The 16,500-nt window shown below is 41.0% G+C and overlaps 1 pseudogene; it reads right to left on the bottom strand.

Moving 5' to 3' along the window:
* Positions 1–29: 29 nt before the first annotated feature.
* On the bottom strand, positions 30–15,536 carry LOC121500982 (annotated as a pseudogene).
* Between the last annotated feature and the right edge of the window lie 964 nt (positions 15,537–16,500).

Genomic DNA, 16,500 nt, shown 5'->3' on the forward strand with positions numbered 1-16,500 from the left:
GGTGGTCTATGTGTGCAACAGAATTATGTCTAAAGCAACAATTTCTCAAAATAGGACAACAATGGAGTGTGCCACACTGATTGACTCTTCCTTTCATAAACAATTTCTCTGTAGCAATTGATGCTATTTGATTACATTTTATCCATGGTAGAATGTGTTTCAAAATTGGAGTCATTCCTCTCAAACCCTGTGACTTCTTTACCAAATAAGTTTATGTAATATTCTAAATCCCCCATTGCCATTCCAACAATCTTCATAGACTCTTCACCAGGGACAGAGTCTATCTCAAGAAATTACATTCTTGGCTTATCCACAAGAAGCAGTTCCTCGTCTTTTGAGGTTTTTTCATAAGATTGCAGCAATTCAGTCCAATCCGTAGACTTCACTTCTGAGTCTAGTTCTCTTGCTCTTTCTACTACATCTGCGGGGACTTCCTCCACTGAAGTCTTGAATCCTTCAAAGTCATAGATGAGAGTTGGAATCAACCTCATCCTAACTCCTGTTCGTGTTGCTATTTTGACCTCTTCCCATAAACCACAAATGTTCCTCATGGCATCTAGAATGATGAATCCTTTCTGGGAAGTTTTCAATTTACTTTTCCCAGATCCATCAATGGAATCACTACCTATGACAGCTACAGTCTTATGAAATGTATTTCTTAAATAATAAGAACTGAAAGTCAAAATGACTCTTTGATCCACAGGCCACAGAATGAATGTCATATTAGCAGCCATGAAAACAATATTAATCTCACTGTACATCTCCATCAGAGCTCTTGAGTGACCAGGTGCATTGTCAATAATCATTAATATCTTTAAAGGAATCTTTTTTTCCAAGCAGGTCTCAGCAATGAGCTTGAAATTGTCAATAAACCATGTTATAAACAGATGTGTTGCCATCTGATCTTTGTTGTTCCATTTATGGACAAAGGCAGGGTCAATTTAGCATAATTCTAAAGGCCCTAGAATTTTTGGAATGGCAAATGAGCACTGGCTTCAACTCCAAGTCATCAGCTGCATTAGCCCCTAAGAGAGTCAGCTTACCCTGAAGCTTTGAAGCCAGGCTTTGACTTCTCCTCTACAGCTGGGAAAGACCTCGGCAACATCTTCCAGGAGAAGGCTATTTCAACGACATTGAAAATCGGTTGCTCTTCATTGATTATCTTGGCCAGATCTTCTGGATCACTTGCTGCTTCACCTTGCACTTTTATGCTTTCCTTAAACCTCATGAACCAACCTCTGCTGGTTTCAAACTTGTTCTTCGGCAGCTTCCTCACCTGTCTCAGCCTTCATAAAATTAAAGAGCCTTAGGGTCTTGCTCTGGATTAGGTTTTGGCTTAAGGGGATATTGTGACTGGTTTAAGCTTCTCTCCAGATCCCTCAAACTTTCTCCCTACCAGCAGCAAAGCTGTTCCATTTTCTTATCATTTGTCTGTTCTCTGGAGTAGCACTTTTAATTTCCTTCAGGAACTTCTCCTTTGCATTCACACCTTGGCTCTGGTACAAAAGACCTACCTTTTGGCCTATTTCAACTTTTAACATGCCTTCTTCCCTAAGCTTAATCATTTCTAGCTTTTAATTCCCAAAGTGAGATCCCTACAGCTCTTCCTTCTATTTGAACCTTTAGAGGCCACAGTAGGCTTACCAACTGGCCCAATTTCAACACTGTTGTGTCAGGGAGGCCCCAGGGAAGAGAACTATCGGGTACAGCTGTTTGGTGGAACTGTCAGAATAGATATCACATTTACAGATTAATTTTGCTGTCTTATATGGGCATAGTTGATGGCACCCCAAAATAATCAGAATAGTAACATCAGAGATCACCAATCACAGATCACCATAACAAATTTAATAATAATGAAAAAGCTTGAAATATTGTAAGAATCATCAAAATGTGACACTGAGACATGAAGTGAGCAAATGCTCTTGGGGGAAAAAAAATGGTGCCAATGGACTTGCTTGACCCAGGGTTGCCATAAACTTTCAATTTGTAAAAAATGCAACACAGTGTAGAAAATGGCAATATTAACTATCATCACCATGCTGTCCATGGGCTCTCTAGACTTACTCATCTTATAACTGAGTCTGTACACATCTCTCCTCATGTCCTCCGCCCACCCCACCCCATGATAACCACCATTCAACCCTCCGCTCTGTGAGTTTGACTGTTTTAGATTCTACATACAAGTGCGATTATGTAGCACTTTTCTTTCTGTGTCAGGGTGATTTCACTCAGCATACTGTTCTCTAGGATCATCCACATTTTCACAAACGACAGAATTTCCTCCTTGTTTATGGCTGAATAATATTCCATTGTATTCCCTTTATCCATTCATCTGTTGATGGACACTTCCGTTGTTTCCATATCTTGGCTATTGTGAATAATGCTGCAACTAACCTGGGGAGGCAGATATCTCTTTGAAATAGAGACTTTATTTCCTTTGGGTATATACCCAGAAGTGGGATGACTGGATCATATGGTAGTTCTATTTGTAATTTTGGGGGGAGCATCTATGCTGTTTCCACAATAGCTGTTATTACTATACATTGCACCAACAGTACACAAGGTTTCCCTTTTCTCCACATCTCACCAACACTCATTATCTTTTCTCTTTTTGGTAATAGCTACCCGAGGTGGCATTGCACTGTGGTTTTGATCTGCATGTCCCTGATGATGGTGATGCTGAGCACTTTTTCATATACCTGTTGGCCATTTGTATGTCTCCTTTGGAGAAATATCTATTCAGGTCCTTAGTTCTTTTATTTAGCTGTGTTACTTTTCTGCTCTCCTGTTGTTTGAATTCCACTCTCTTAGTCTTTTCTAGTACACACACAGTACTACATAGCAAAGCCGAGTTTTTAAATTTTAGAAATAAAATAAAAGGCTAAAATACTTTTTAAAGATTCTATTTATTTACTCATGAGACACACACAGAGAGAGGCAGAGACACAGGCAGAGGGAGCAGCAGGCTCCCTGCAGGGAGCCTGGTGAGGGACTTGATCCCGGGACCCTTGGATCACGCCCTGGGCTGAAAGCAGATGCTCAACCGCTGAGCCACCTGGGTGTCCCAAGACTAAAACATTTTTTAAAACTCTCTTACTGGGGTGCCTGGGCAGTTCTGTCTGTTCAGTGTCTGCCTTGGCCTCGGGTCATGATCCCAGAGTCTGGGATTGAGCCCCACATTGGGGTCCCTGCTCAATGGGGAGGCTGCTTCTCCTTTTCTCTTTGTTGTTCCCCCTGCTTGTGCTCTTTATCTTTCTCTCTCAAATAAATAAATAAAATCTTAAAAACAAAATTCTCTTACTAAGGGCAGAAGATGAGAATAAGTGATAGCTAAAGTTGTACTTCATCTTACAGAACTATCCACTATCCAATTCAGTATCAGGCTCCTTGTTGCTTGACTCTTCTATTATCCTATGAGGCCCAATTCATACAAGCTTCCTCACAACATCCTTATTACACCAAGTAATATAAGTAAATAGCTGTTTCTTCCAACTAAATGGTGTTAACACGATGGGATTCCCCTTTTTGATCAGGACAGTAACAAATATTTGTGTGCTTATGTGTAATGTCCACGTATGATTATATGCAGATTACACAACAATTCATATACTCATTAGGAATGAAAATTGTTCTACTTTCCTGCACAGAAATTTTACTTGTAGTCAGTTATCGAAAAATTGTAGCTAAGATTAGGTATAAAGATTCAGTAAAGAATTTTTTCAGAGGTTTGTATATAAAATTCTAATAATAAAAGATTGGTAAAATAAACTGTAAATGTGATAGATTTCTATAGATTCAGTAAAAGTAGCATTATGAAATAATTTTGTGATCTAGAAATATGAAAATTAAATATTAAGTGACAAAAAAATTATAACATGATAAAAGATTATAAAATACGCATGGTTCCTTTAATTAAAAATAAAAAACATATCTTAAGTATCTATATACAAATACATAATCTACATAAGTACCGAGGCCAACATTTTCAAAGTAGTCTTCTCTTGGTGAAACTATGAGTGATTTCATTTCCTTATTTTTTCCATGTCTACATTTTCTAAATTTCTTCTCTAAACATGTTTAACTTGTATAATCAGAACAAATTAAAGTTTAGAACTATGAAAGCAGTGACTGTCCCTAGGTGTTCAGGATTATGCTTTTTCCTTACTTCTCTATAATAAGCAAGTATTACTTTTATAATTGAAAAATAAATTGTATTTTTTCAAATGTCCTAAGTATAATGTAAAATGAGAGAATAAGTTTGATTCCACAAGAGACTTTATCAGGATTATGATATGCTGTTGATAGATCCTGCATGAGCCATTCCAGTGTTAAACATATCACTGTAGAAACAATTTTCCCCAAAAAATTAGTACAATTTTTGTACTAAGCTGTACAAAGCTGGTTCAGTGGCAAGGATTTCCAATTACAAATTGATCTTCATTGCCTTTGTAATATACAAAGGTAATTTTCCTATTTGGATATGAAAAATAAATCCTGAGCTACGTTACAGTAAATCCACCAGCACTAGCATTGCTGCCAGGAATTGCCATTTACCATTCTCACTGGATAAATCATTCTTTCCAGAAAATCAGAAGTTTGGTAGTAATTCAAATATTGTCTATATATATAACTATATTGTTGATAACATCATCAACAGAGGATATGTTTTCTATATGGTAATATGTAATGTGAAAGTCTTAATTTAATAAGCAAGAAAAATACTTGTTTTGGGTGGCTACATGAATACTCTTAGTGTTATAAGACCAATCAAGGCTTTCTAATAGATACACTTTATAGAACTTCCAGTGCCTTACCATGGTTTTAATACAAAATATTACTTATTCACTTATTTATGTTTCTTTATATGGGAGTCCAAAAAAATCTAGCATTGTGTCTATACTAATGACATCTAATTTTTCTCCATAGAATCTCATGAATTTATCCCCCTACATGTTTATTATTTTTCAGAATCTGAGTTTCATGGATCCAATTCATCCCCAGTTATGTTTATGTCTGTGTTATATTAATTCTCAATTAAAGAATATTTCTCTGTAGGTTGATGTCATGGGTTTGATTCTCCAAAGTCCATTAGCACTGCTTAATTTGAGGCTAGTAGACTGGTCCCATAATCATGGCCATCTATTTCACAAATGGTGATAGGGACAAAAGGACTAAGAAAAAAAGAGTATTGACAAATCAAAACTAGCTTTTCTCAACTTACTGCAAATAAATAGTAGCATAGCACCTTGAACATGGTGGTCATTCATTCATTCAACAAACACAGAGATCTAGCATATGCTAAGCACTCTTAGAAGTTGTAAAAATACACAGATGAATGAAACAATGTCACTGCCTTCATGGAGCTCTTATTTTACAATTGGCTTTAAATGTCGTAGATACTATTGTCAGAATCCTTAACTCTCACCCCAAGGCAAGAATTCTCTAACCACTCAGTTGATTCTCAGTGGATCGTTTAAATACCTCAGGGCCATTGAAAAGAGAGGAGATGAGGGTTCCCACCTTCTCCTATCCATTCTCTAGCATTCAAACATTTCCCCTTCAAGCAGGCGAACTTCATTTTAAGTTCAACATATCAGAGTTCTGCATAAGATTTCACTTGTCAATTAGATTGCATTTGAGGGGGAAAAAAAAAAAACAAAGGGCATCGATGACTAAGATTCCATAATGACCCTCCAAAGAATCAGATGTCACTCGGGCCCCAGTCTCAGTGCTCTCTGAATGGCAGAGCTTCCTGGAGGATATAGCCCTGTGCCTGCACAGACTCTATGAACTTCTAGAAACTAGGGACTCGCAGACTCCAACACACCTCAGCATAGTGCCCAGGCACTTACTGCATTCATAAAGTTGACCCACTTTGACCCACACAAAAGGGCTCCCTGAACTCCAATTCTACTCACTTCTATAATGTAGAGAAGCTTATCACTGTTAGCGTCATTCATTTTGCTTCCATACTAAACATCTCTTTGCTTTTTTTTTTTAATTTTTATTTATTTATGATAGTCACACACAGAGAGAGAGAGAGAGGCAGAGACACAGGCAGAGGGAGAAGCAGGCTCCATGCACCGGGAGCCCGACGTGGGATTCGATCCCGGGTCTCCAGGATCACGCCCCAGGCCAAAGGCAGGCACCAAACCACTGCGCCACCCAGGGATCCCTCTCTTTGCTTTTTTATCATGTTTTTTTCATCATGATACGTGTACTCCTTAATCCCCATCCCCTCCTTGCTCTTATGCACTGCTTCAATTCATGTAACCTTCATCTCTTTTTACAACCACTAACACTATGAATGGATTCATGAAGCTGCAGCCTGATAACATACTTCTCCTCCTTCTCCAGATATCTCGGATGCTGTGCTTACACTCATGCAAGAACAACCCACGGTGCACCTTCCTACCCTTTGCTACTTCAGACAGGGATTTTGAGATACTCATCAAGATTTTCAAAAGGCCCCCAAAACCCAGTGGTCCTGTATCCTTGGCAAAGCTGGTTACACATCCTTGTACTGACAGTCCATCTATCCCTGTTCTGCTACCTTGATCCATCGCACCTGCTCTCTGAGATCACATTCTTTAATTAACAATGTGCAAATAAGGGGGATCCCTGGGTGGCTCAATGGTTTAGTGCCTGCCTTCGGCCCAGGGCATGATGCTGGGGCCCGGGATCAGGTCCCGCATCGGGCTGCCTACAGGGAGCCTGCTTCTCCCTCTGCCTGTGTCTCTGCCTCTCTCTCTGTGTCTCTCATGAATAAATAAATAAAATCTTAAAAATAATGTGCAAATAAGCCTTTGACTTTGGCTTTGATTTGGGGGAAGGGCAGCTTCTCAGAAGGCAGCTTGAAAATGACATCAGCAAGATGGCACTCTAGGAGGTCTCAATGCTTACACACACAGACACACACAATGATTAAACAACTACGCCAATGAAAATAGTTATGGGAGAACTCTGGAGTACGATGAAGAATCTGTAACACCTGGAGGATGGTCGCACAAAAAAAGCATAGGAAGCATTTGACCTGTGTCACCCAATCTCCTAGTCCAACATTTCTCTTCCCCTCTCCATGGGGGACAAAGAAAGTGATACTCCCAGAAGGATTCATCACCAAGGACCCAAGCAGCCCTCAGGATGTCCCTGACACCCACAGTGTTGGCCACCTAGAAACCCAGCAGTCTTTGTCAACACTGACATTGGTGACAGAGCTACCTGGATCCTACCTTGCTGCACCACTCTCCCAATGCCCAAGATAAGGCACTACACCCAGCTGGTGCCCTTGCACCCACCTGTAGGAGGTCTGTCCCTACTGAAGTCCTTCCTGTAGGTCAGGAAGAGGTGACTGCTCCTTAAATGCACACAGTATAGAAGCTCTTCAAAAAATCAAAAATAGAATGATGATATGATCCAGCATCCCACTTCTGGGTATTTATCCAAAGTACCAAAATCAGAATATTGAAAGGATACCTGTACCCTCCATTATTCACAATAAATGACTTATGGAAACAACTTAAATGTCCATCACCAGATGAACAGATAAAGAAAATGTGGTGTATACATACAATGGAATATCATTCAGCTTTTAAAATGAAGGAAATCTGCCAGTTGTTAACAACATGGATGAACCTTGAGGTATTATGCTAAGTGAAATAAGCCAGATTCAGAATGACAAGGCTGCATAATCTCACTTATACGTAGAACCTAAACAAGTTAAATTTATAGAAATCGAGAGCAGATTGATGGTTACCAGAGGCTGGTGAGAAGGAGAAATGGAAAGATGTCGGTCAAAGGGTGCAAACTTTTGGTTCTAAGATGAAGAGGTTCTTGGAATCTAATATACAGCATGGTGTCTATAATTAACAATTCTGTATGGTCTACATGAAGCTTGCTGAAAGGGTAGCTCTCCAATGGTCTCAACACACACACATCAAAGAAGATGGTAACTGAGATGATGAATATGTTAATTAGCTTGATTGTGATGATTATTTCACAATGTATACATATATAAATTACCAAGTTGTTCCCCATAAAAATAAACAATTTTTAATTGACAATTATACCTCAATAAAGGTGGAAAGAAAAAAAAAAAGCAGGTTGATGTAGTGAATGAAAGCAGCACCATGCAGACCCACTTTCAACCTTAGTTTACAACTGGTTAGCTGCAGGACTTTGCATAAGGTTCACAATCTAGGCACCTTTTAAGAAATATGAAGAATAGAGGCACCTGGTTGCTCTGTTGGTTAAGTGTCTGATTCTTGATTTCAGCTCAAGTCCTGATCTCAGGGTCGTAAGATTGAGCCCCGAGTTGGGCTCCTCACTCAGCAGGGAGCCTGCTTGAGATTCTCTCCCTCAGCCCCTCCCTACTGCCCATACTCTTCAAAAAAATATGACAAATATGAAAAATAAATAAGGTAATATAGTTGTTAGCTTCCAGACACCCAGACTCCCCTCCCAACCCACACACAGCCATTGTCAGCACCTTATAGACTCTCAAAAGATAAGAAAGTAGTAATTCAATAATGAAGAAATTGAAACATACAAAATATTCTCCTATAAATTATGTCTCCTCTTTTTTCCTAGAAGTTTACTTGTTTACTTTGGAGGCTTTTTTCGCCCTTTGGAATTAGATATTCTAACATCTAATGCCTTTCAGATAATGTTAGTTCCAAGTAGTTACTATTTTAAGGGCACTTCAGATTCTGCAATGCAGGTCCTTTTAATTTTCCAATGAAATTGCCCGGATTTGGCAGTAGCTCTTTCAAAAAGATAGGTAAAGCAAGTAGTGAAAAGAAACAGAGGCTTGAGGATAGCAGGAATGGAAGAATGTAACCAAGGGTCAGTAGGAAAACAGAAGGATTGCTGAGAGTCACTGAGGTCCCAGCTGCTATTAGCTCACAGGTGAATTCTAGTGAATTCAATCAGCAAAGTTCTAAGAATGTGACTTCTCTGATTTGACCAAAGCATCCTTTGTAGTCTTCCTATTCCTAACCTGGTCATATTTAGCACAGGAAAATTTCATTGTTTATCTCCTTGTCTATATCATTAATTAGGAAACTCTATAAAACATAGGGAACTTCTACCCAGGGGGGAGAAAAGGTGTTCAGATATCCAATATTTTTCATATATTTTCAGGAAGTTCATTTATCTAGCTTAAGGAGTTCTGTATCTGACTAAGCATCCTGACAGACATCCTCAAATCATGTTAAACTCTGTCTCCAATGCCTAGTTCCTAACGCATAGATCTATTCAAGAGTATTGCTGGGAAAATTAATGAAGAAATGCTTCTCAACATGGGAAAAGAACTGAATAAATCATACAAAGGCTAAGGTTTGGCAGAGTAGGAATCATGAATACACAAAGGGATGGGGCGGTGTCAAGATGAAATGGTTTAGGGACGCCTTGGTGGCTCATCAGTGGAGCGTCTGCCTTCAGCTCAGGTCATGATCCCAGGTCCTGGAATCGAGTCCCACATCGGGCTCCTTGCATGGAGCCTGCTTCTCCCTCTGCCTGTGTCTCTGCCTCTCTCTGTCTCTCATGAATAATTAAATAAATATGAAATGGTTTAATACGATTTCACTCATATGTGGAATTTACGAAACAAAACAGATGAACGTATGAGAGGAGGGAAAAAAAGAAAAAAAGAGAAATGAAAACAAACCATAACATACTCTTTTTTAGATATTTTATTTATTTATTTGTTTATTTATTTATTCATTCATTCATTCATTCATTCATTCATCCATGAGAGACACAGAGAGGAAGGTACAGACACAGGCAGAGAGAGAAGCAGGCTCCCCATGGGGAGCCCGATGTGGGATTCGATCTTGGGACCTCGGGATCACGGCCTGAGCTAAAGGCAGATGCTTAACCACTGAGCCCCGCAGGTGCCCCAAACCATAACATACTCTTAATGATAGAAAACAAACTGAGGATTGATGGAGGTGGGTGGGGGAAGGACTATGGGTGGCGGGCAGGAAGGAGGGCACTTGTGATGAGCACTGGGTGTTGTATGTAAGTGATGAATCACTGGATTCTGCTTCTGAAACCAATCGCACTGTATGATAAGTAACTAGAAGATAAATAAAACTTTGAAAAGAAAAAAAAAAGGCGAAATGGTTTAGGTTGTATGATGTGGCAGAAAAATGACATAAAGGCAAAGAAGATTGATGGTCTGAGATTATAAGCATGCTCGGCACGGCATACAAGGAAGAGAGGGGGAAACTGGGGCATCTTGTCGTCAAAGAAAGCAATCTAGCAGTGAAGATATTTTGAATTATTGTCACATGACTCTCAGCAAGAGCAATAAATTCTTTGCATAGTGACAAAACAAGTCTCTGTATACAAACAGAAATGTAGACTGGAAAAAAACTATTAAAGACTCAATATATAATGATTAGATAAGCAGATCTCATTTAACCTATAAGGGAGAGATTTGAGATGAAAAAAAAAAAAAACAGGAAGCAGTAAGACTTTCCCAGCCTATGATGATGATTTACCAAGTTGCCCCTACTTCAATCTTAATTATTTTCTGCAGCCTAGAAAGCTGCTACCAGGAAAATAATTGTGTGGTAAATTTTGTTCTTGCAAAATAGTTATTTAGCTAAAAATACAGGAAAAAGAAAGCCAAGAAAATACTGTATATAACCATCCATCCATCAGGCTACCCATCCATCTATCCATCCATTATTCACTGGATAAGTGTTGATTACCAACAGATCCCAGACACTAGTACATAGAACGTGCTTGATGAATCAAACACTTGAATGGAGCATCGTGTTGATGGTAGGCTTGTCCCGATGAACAAGGCACCATCCACCCATTGAAGAGCTCACAATTTAGGAGAGTTGGAAATGTAAATGAACAGCGATAACACATTCTGAAGATAGGGGTGTGTGACTCTACCTCTTCAAAAACTACTTTATTCAGGTTACATAAATTCAGATTAATTGAGGGCAGATATGGAGAGATATTAGCAAGAATTCTGGGCATTTATGAACAACATATTAACCAAGTTAGATCAAGTTTTAAAAGGAATTTTTACACTTAGGAGCAGTTGAAAGACGCTTTATCCTAAAACTGATGGTCTTAACCATCACATCTTAACTCTGGCTTTTTCCATTGGGGCTGAACAGGTTACGCAGACTTCAATTCTGGTCACAAAGCGCTGTGATGCGTCTTAAGTCAGGGCTGCAAATGCTGGTCAAGGTTTCCTATCAACAGTCCTCCTCGCCCAGCATCTGTGGGTAACTGAGAACAAGACTTTTAACAACTTGTAAGGAATAATTTTTAAAAAAGAAAAAAAAAGAATAAAAATAAAATAAATTTATGACCCTGGCTTTCCGACTTCTATCTGTGCCTTCTTGTTCAAATCATGTCCCCTGGGTCTCTCTTTGGGCAAAGGGGAAGGTTTCTCTCCTCCGAATGACTAGGTTGCCTGCATTTCTCTCTACTCCCAGCCCCAGTAGGATGTCGACTTGTGATCAACAGAGAGAATAGATCATGGAGAAATGGGCTATTTTTCCACATGGCAGGTTTCCCACGACTGCCTTTTTCCTAGTCTGGAAGAAAAGTTTCCATGACAACCAAGTAGCTAACATTCAATCCCCACCAGCTGACTCGCTTGCCTCCCAAATGATCAGCTGGATATTGTGTTAAAATGATTTTACAGAGACTGGCTAATCTGCAGGGATTATTTATCTGTTTATTTTTGAGAAACTGGATACTTGATGAAACTTTTTAAGTGGACCTAACTTCCTTTTCTGGTGCTTTAAGAACCTAATCTCGACTAAGCAGAACAAGCTTAAGTCAACATTAGAAGTCACCTCCTGGGACATAAAATACGAATGTGAACCATCCTTCCCCATGAAGGGCACATAAGTGTTTTGAGCAATAACTAAGCCTTATTTTTCTTCCCCTAGTCACGTGCCTACACATGGTCTGGCAGGTGGTCTACATCAAATAGATGTTGAACATCCCATCACCCGAGCTTCTCCAAAACACTATTTGCAGTTATGCTGATGGGCTGAGGCAGAACCAACCTCCTAGTAATGTAATAATCTTACTTTTTTATATGTCTGTCTATAAAAAAGGGTGAGAAACGTATAGTAGAGTATTAGTACAGACCGGTTGTTAAGCCCGCGTACATAAGAAATACTGGAAGGAAACATACTAAAATATATTTACAGTTATTATCTTCTGTAAGATAGAAATATGACAGTGTATCTTCTGATTTTTCTCAATTTAATTATTTTCTTTTTTGTTAACTAAACAGTTTTTTTCTGTTGAGTATTGTCTTGATTCTCTCAGGCTGCTGTGACAAGATCCAAGGACTAGGTGGCTTTTTTTTTTTTTTTTTTTTTTTTTTTTTTGATCAGGTGGTTTATAAGCAAGAAACATGTATTTCTCATAGTTCTGGAAGCTGGAAAGTCCAAGATCAGGGCACCAGCATGGTCACAGGTAAGGGCCCTCTTCTTGCTCATGCCCTGTGCCTTCTTGCTGAGTCCTCATATGGCAGGAGGTGTGAGGGATCTCTGCGAGGTCTCTTCTACAGAGCACTAATCCCATCATATTGTGATGCCTTCATATTAGGCATTAGGATGTCACCATATGAATTTTGGAAAGATGCAAACATTCAGATCATAGCAAGAATCTACACTGTACCAACCCCAGGATGAGAAAGATTAATAAGTCTTACTATTAATAAACAAATAAGTAATTTATTAATAAATTAATAAATAATAAAATAATGAATCTCGTATTCAGAGCCATGAAAAGAAGAGGTAAACTAAGTAGAAAACAACTTGCTAGGACTATCTGCCCTGACATGCATATCAACTGGTGTTATAACTACACCTCTGGTGTGATAAAGACCACATAGGGTTGAGAGGGAGGAGAGTGAACAAGCCCTTTTCTCCTTTTCTAAAGACAACTCCAATCTTCAGTGAACCTGTTCACTCTTTCTCCTGAAATCCTGATAAAGGTGGAATCTCATCTGTATTACTGGGAAGCATTTTTTAGGGTAAAAACGGCCCCTTATAGATAAATTTCATCTGAACTTGGAAAAACTGAATAAACCATAAATACCTGGTGGAAAACCATACTTTTATGATTCCTTGAATACTGAGACTCATAACTGGACATTCCCTTTGTGGGGGCCTGAAAACTATGCGTAAGCTTATTGAAAGAGATACTGTTCCCTCTGGGGCGTGAGGCCTCTAGGTCAGGCAGCTATTTCATCGGTCTAATAGGAGTCTTGTTCCCTCACACCCAAACACTACTGCAGGATGGAGACAAGAAAAGGTGCAGGTGGCAGGAAGAGTCTAAGAGTGGATTGTTATAAGGATTATTCCCTCTGAAAAAAAATGCCTGACACAGCCCAACTGGGATGCTGTCTGTGCTTGTGGACCAATATCCATCTGATTAAACTGGTGCCAGGTATTGCCTGGTTAGGTCTTGTGAGTCTGAATATCTAGTAAAGAACATCCCTCACTAGGAGTTGCAGAGAGTATGAGGACGACCAGTTTTAGAAGAGTTGGGATCATCTCCTTAATGACTTCTTCACCGGAAAACACATAATAAGAATGACTCCACATGCACTCCCCGAGGGGATACCACTGTACTGTCCATGACATTCTTTACTCAGTCCTGGAGCTAGTGGGTCCAAGTGTGTGCTTACTGAATACTACACCCACGGTGGACAATAGATGGGCCACTCAAATCCCCCTTCAGAAAAGAAGGAGTAATTCTCCAGCTGCTGGTCGTGCTGCTGCAGGCAACCCTCAACTATCAGCCCCTTTGGAGACTGACTGCCTTGGTGGTCCTGCACCTCATTACTGAAACAACACGGAAGTATAAAAATCCCAGCCTCTAACCCCAACCAGAGACCATCCTGAAGGATTATCCTGGCTTCAGAGCTCCCTATAGCACAGCTGAAGCTTCCATGAGGCTCTGCCAAGGTCCAACTGCTCCTTCTGCCCAATCCCCACCCCAGTAGGGCTCTACCCCAGTAGGGCTCCCTGAGAAATCTCCTGCACACCAATTTCCACCTGTGACAACCCTTGATCAGAAATGCCTGTGAGGCACCTGTCACGTTCAGGCACCCGAATCAGCACCAGGAAATAATCTATGGTCTTTGTACACAGGAATCTTACAATTTAGGGGGCAGAAGTGCATTCATTACCATGTAGTATGGGGCACCCGGGTGGCACAGTTGGTTAGGGGTCTGACACTTGGTTCCAGCTCAGGTCATGATCTCAGGGTCATGAAACCAATCCCCACATCAGGCTCTGCACTCAGCACAGAATCTGCTAAAGTTTCTCTCTCCCTCTCCCTCTCCCTCTTCCTCTCCCCGCCCCCCAATAAATAAATCTTTTTTTTTAAATGCAGTATAAGTGCTATGATGGGTAAACATTATGATGGCCATATGAAGCATCCCCGACTGAATCTCTGGACAGTTAAGAAGGGGTTTGTGGAGGAAGAGGTATCTATACTGGCTTCTAGGAGACACACAGAACTAGGTAGTCTAGAAAAGACCAAAAAAAAAAAAAAAAGAGAGAGAGAGAGAGAGGGTGAGAGAAAGGAAACCAGAAGAGTATTCCATGTAGAACCATGAAGAAGGAATAGCATGTTTAGAAAGTGGGATGAGGGACACCTGGGGGGCTCAGGGGTTGAGTGTCTGCCTTCAGCTCAGGGGATGATCCTAGAGATCCGGAATCGAGTCCCACACTGTGCTCAATGGAGCCTGCTTCTCCCTCTGCCTGTGTCTCTGCCTCTCTCTCTATGTCTCTCATGAATAAATAAATAAATAAGTAATCTTTTTAAAAAATAGTGGGATGATTATGAAACATGATTGACACTGTAGAGGAAGCAACTTATTTTAATTTACTTATGGAGTAAAAGGTAGGGGAAAGGTGATATCCCATGCAAAAATATCTATTAAAACTATTCCTTATGTAAAGACATTGAACTTCTTGCTAAAGGAAAGGAGAGGCTTGGAAGGTTTGTACACTTTGGCGTTTTACCATGATCTCTGAGCCTACAGTGCAGAAAGTGGATTCGGGGAGAGGAGACAAAGACAGGAAGAGCTGTGAAGAGTAAGCTGGAGTACTTTTGGCGGGAGGGGATATTAGCCTGAACCAAACTGGGATAAAATGAGTGAAAAGAAAAGAAAAATAGAGAACCTTTTGGAGATAGAATTGATAAGACTTGGAGATTCATTGCAGGGTGGCGGTTAACAGAAAGGAAAGGATCAAGGGAAACCTCAAGTTTCTGATTTAAAGGAATAGGTGGAGATGGCGAAATAATGACTATCAGGACCTGAGGCTTCAGTGGTGTGCAGAGAGGGTGAATCTGACCTGCTTGTAGGACACCCACGCTGATAGATAAAGTTAGCAGCACAGTGCAGGGTAGGGCCGAGCGTGTATCTGAGCGTACACAGGGGTAACGGCTTTGCACACCGGCCCGGCTGTGGCCGGAATTTGCAGCAGCCTCTGGATCTCAGTGGTGCCAGATTGTTCAGCAGTCATGAGGCGGTGTGGAGTATTCAGAGAGAACAGAGCTCCGAAGTCCAGGTCACCTCGGCCCTTACCTGGGCTACGCTGCTTCCTTGCAGCGCAAGAGAAGCCCAGAGACCTGGGCAGGCTCATAGCTGGGCCTCCGTCCCCCCCCCACAACAGGCCGAGCGACAGGCCCCGAGGGGAGACACGAGGTTGCCCCGTGGAAGCAGGTGGCCCAGAGCAGGCCTTCCGCGCGTCTCTAGGTCCCAAGCCAAAGAGTTTCTAGTGATCTTCGGGGTGTCCCTCCTCCTCCTCCCAGTTACCTCCAGACTCCAGTTTCCACTTCAAGCTCCTACTCTAACATAGAGCACTGTTTCATTACCTGATAAAGATAAGCTCCTGCCCCCTAGTCCTTTCCTTGTGAGGTCTGGCCCCGCGGGGGTGTGGAAGGCTCTCCCCACCCTCTGCAACTAATTTACTTCCTTTCCGTGGGCTGTTATCACGAGTCATGAATTATTCTCACTTCACGTTTACTGCAAACAGATAACCATTATCTCCACCGGGCCTGGGTTGGTTTTATCTTAGTGGCTTCGCATTCTGCAACTTTTTAATTATTTCATTTCATTTCTCTACATTAGGTTGTTTCTCTTCTGCATTGACATTTGGATTGAGAGAGGAAAACAAATGTGTGACTTAATATTGCCTTTTCAAACATATTAGCAGCTGGAAACGAGCTGAGGCCCGTAAGTGTGTGTTGACTGTGAAGTTCCGTGACCATACCCAGATTGGCTGGCTGGTAAAGGCAAGTCTTTTCGGAGTCTCCTGTAGGGGAGCTGAGCTAATGTCAGCAAGGGATCGCAGTCAAGGGACCCAAGGCTGGCTGGCCAGGGGGCCCCCTCCCTTGAGGGCTTACCTAGGGGAGCAGGAGTAGGTGGGGTCACAGGGCACCCACCAGGCCACGTCGAGGATGCAGAACGATGGCCAAACTAGAGAA

This window comes from Vulpes lagopus, chromosome 10 (genome assembly GCF_018345385.1).
Source record: "Vulpes lagopus strain Blue_001 chromosome 10, ASM1834538v1, whole genome shotgun sequence".
Classification (NCBI taxonomy): domain Eukaryota; kingdom Metazoa; phylum Chordata; class Mammalia; order Carnivora; family Canidae; genus Vulpes; species Vulpes lagopus.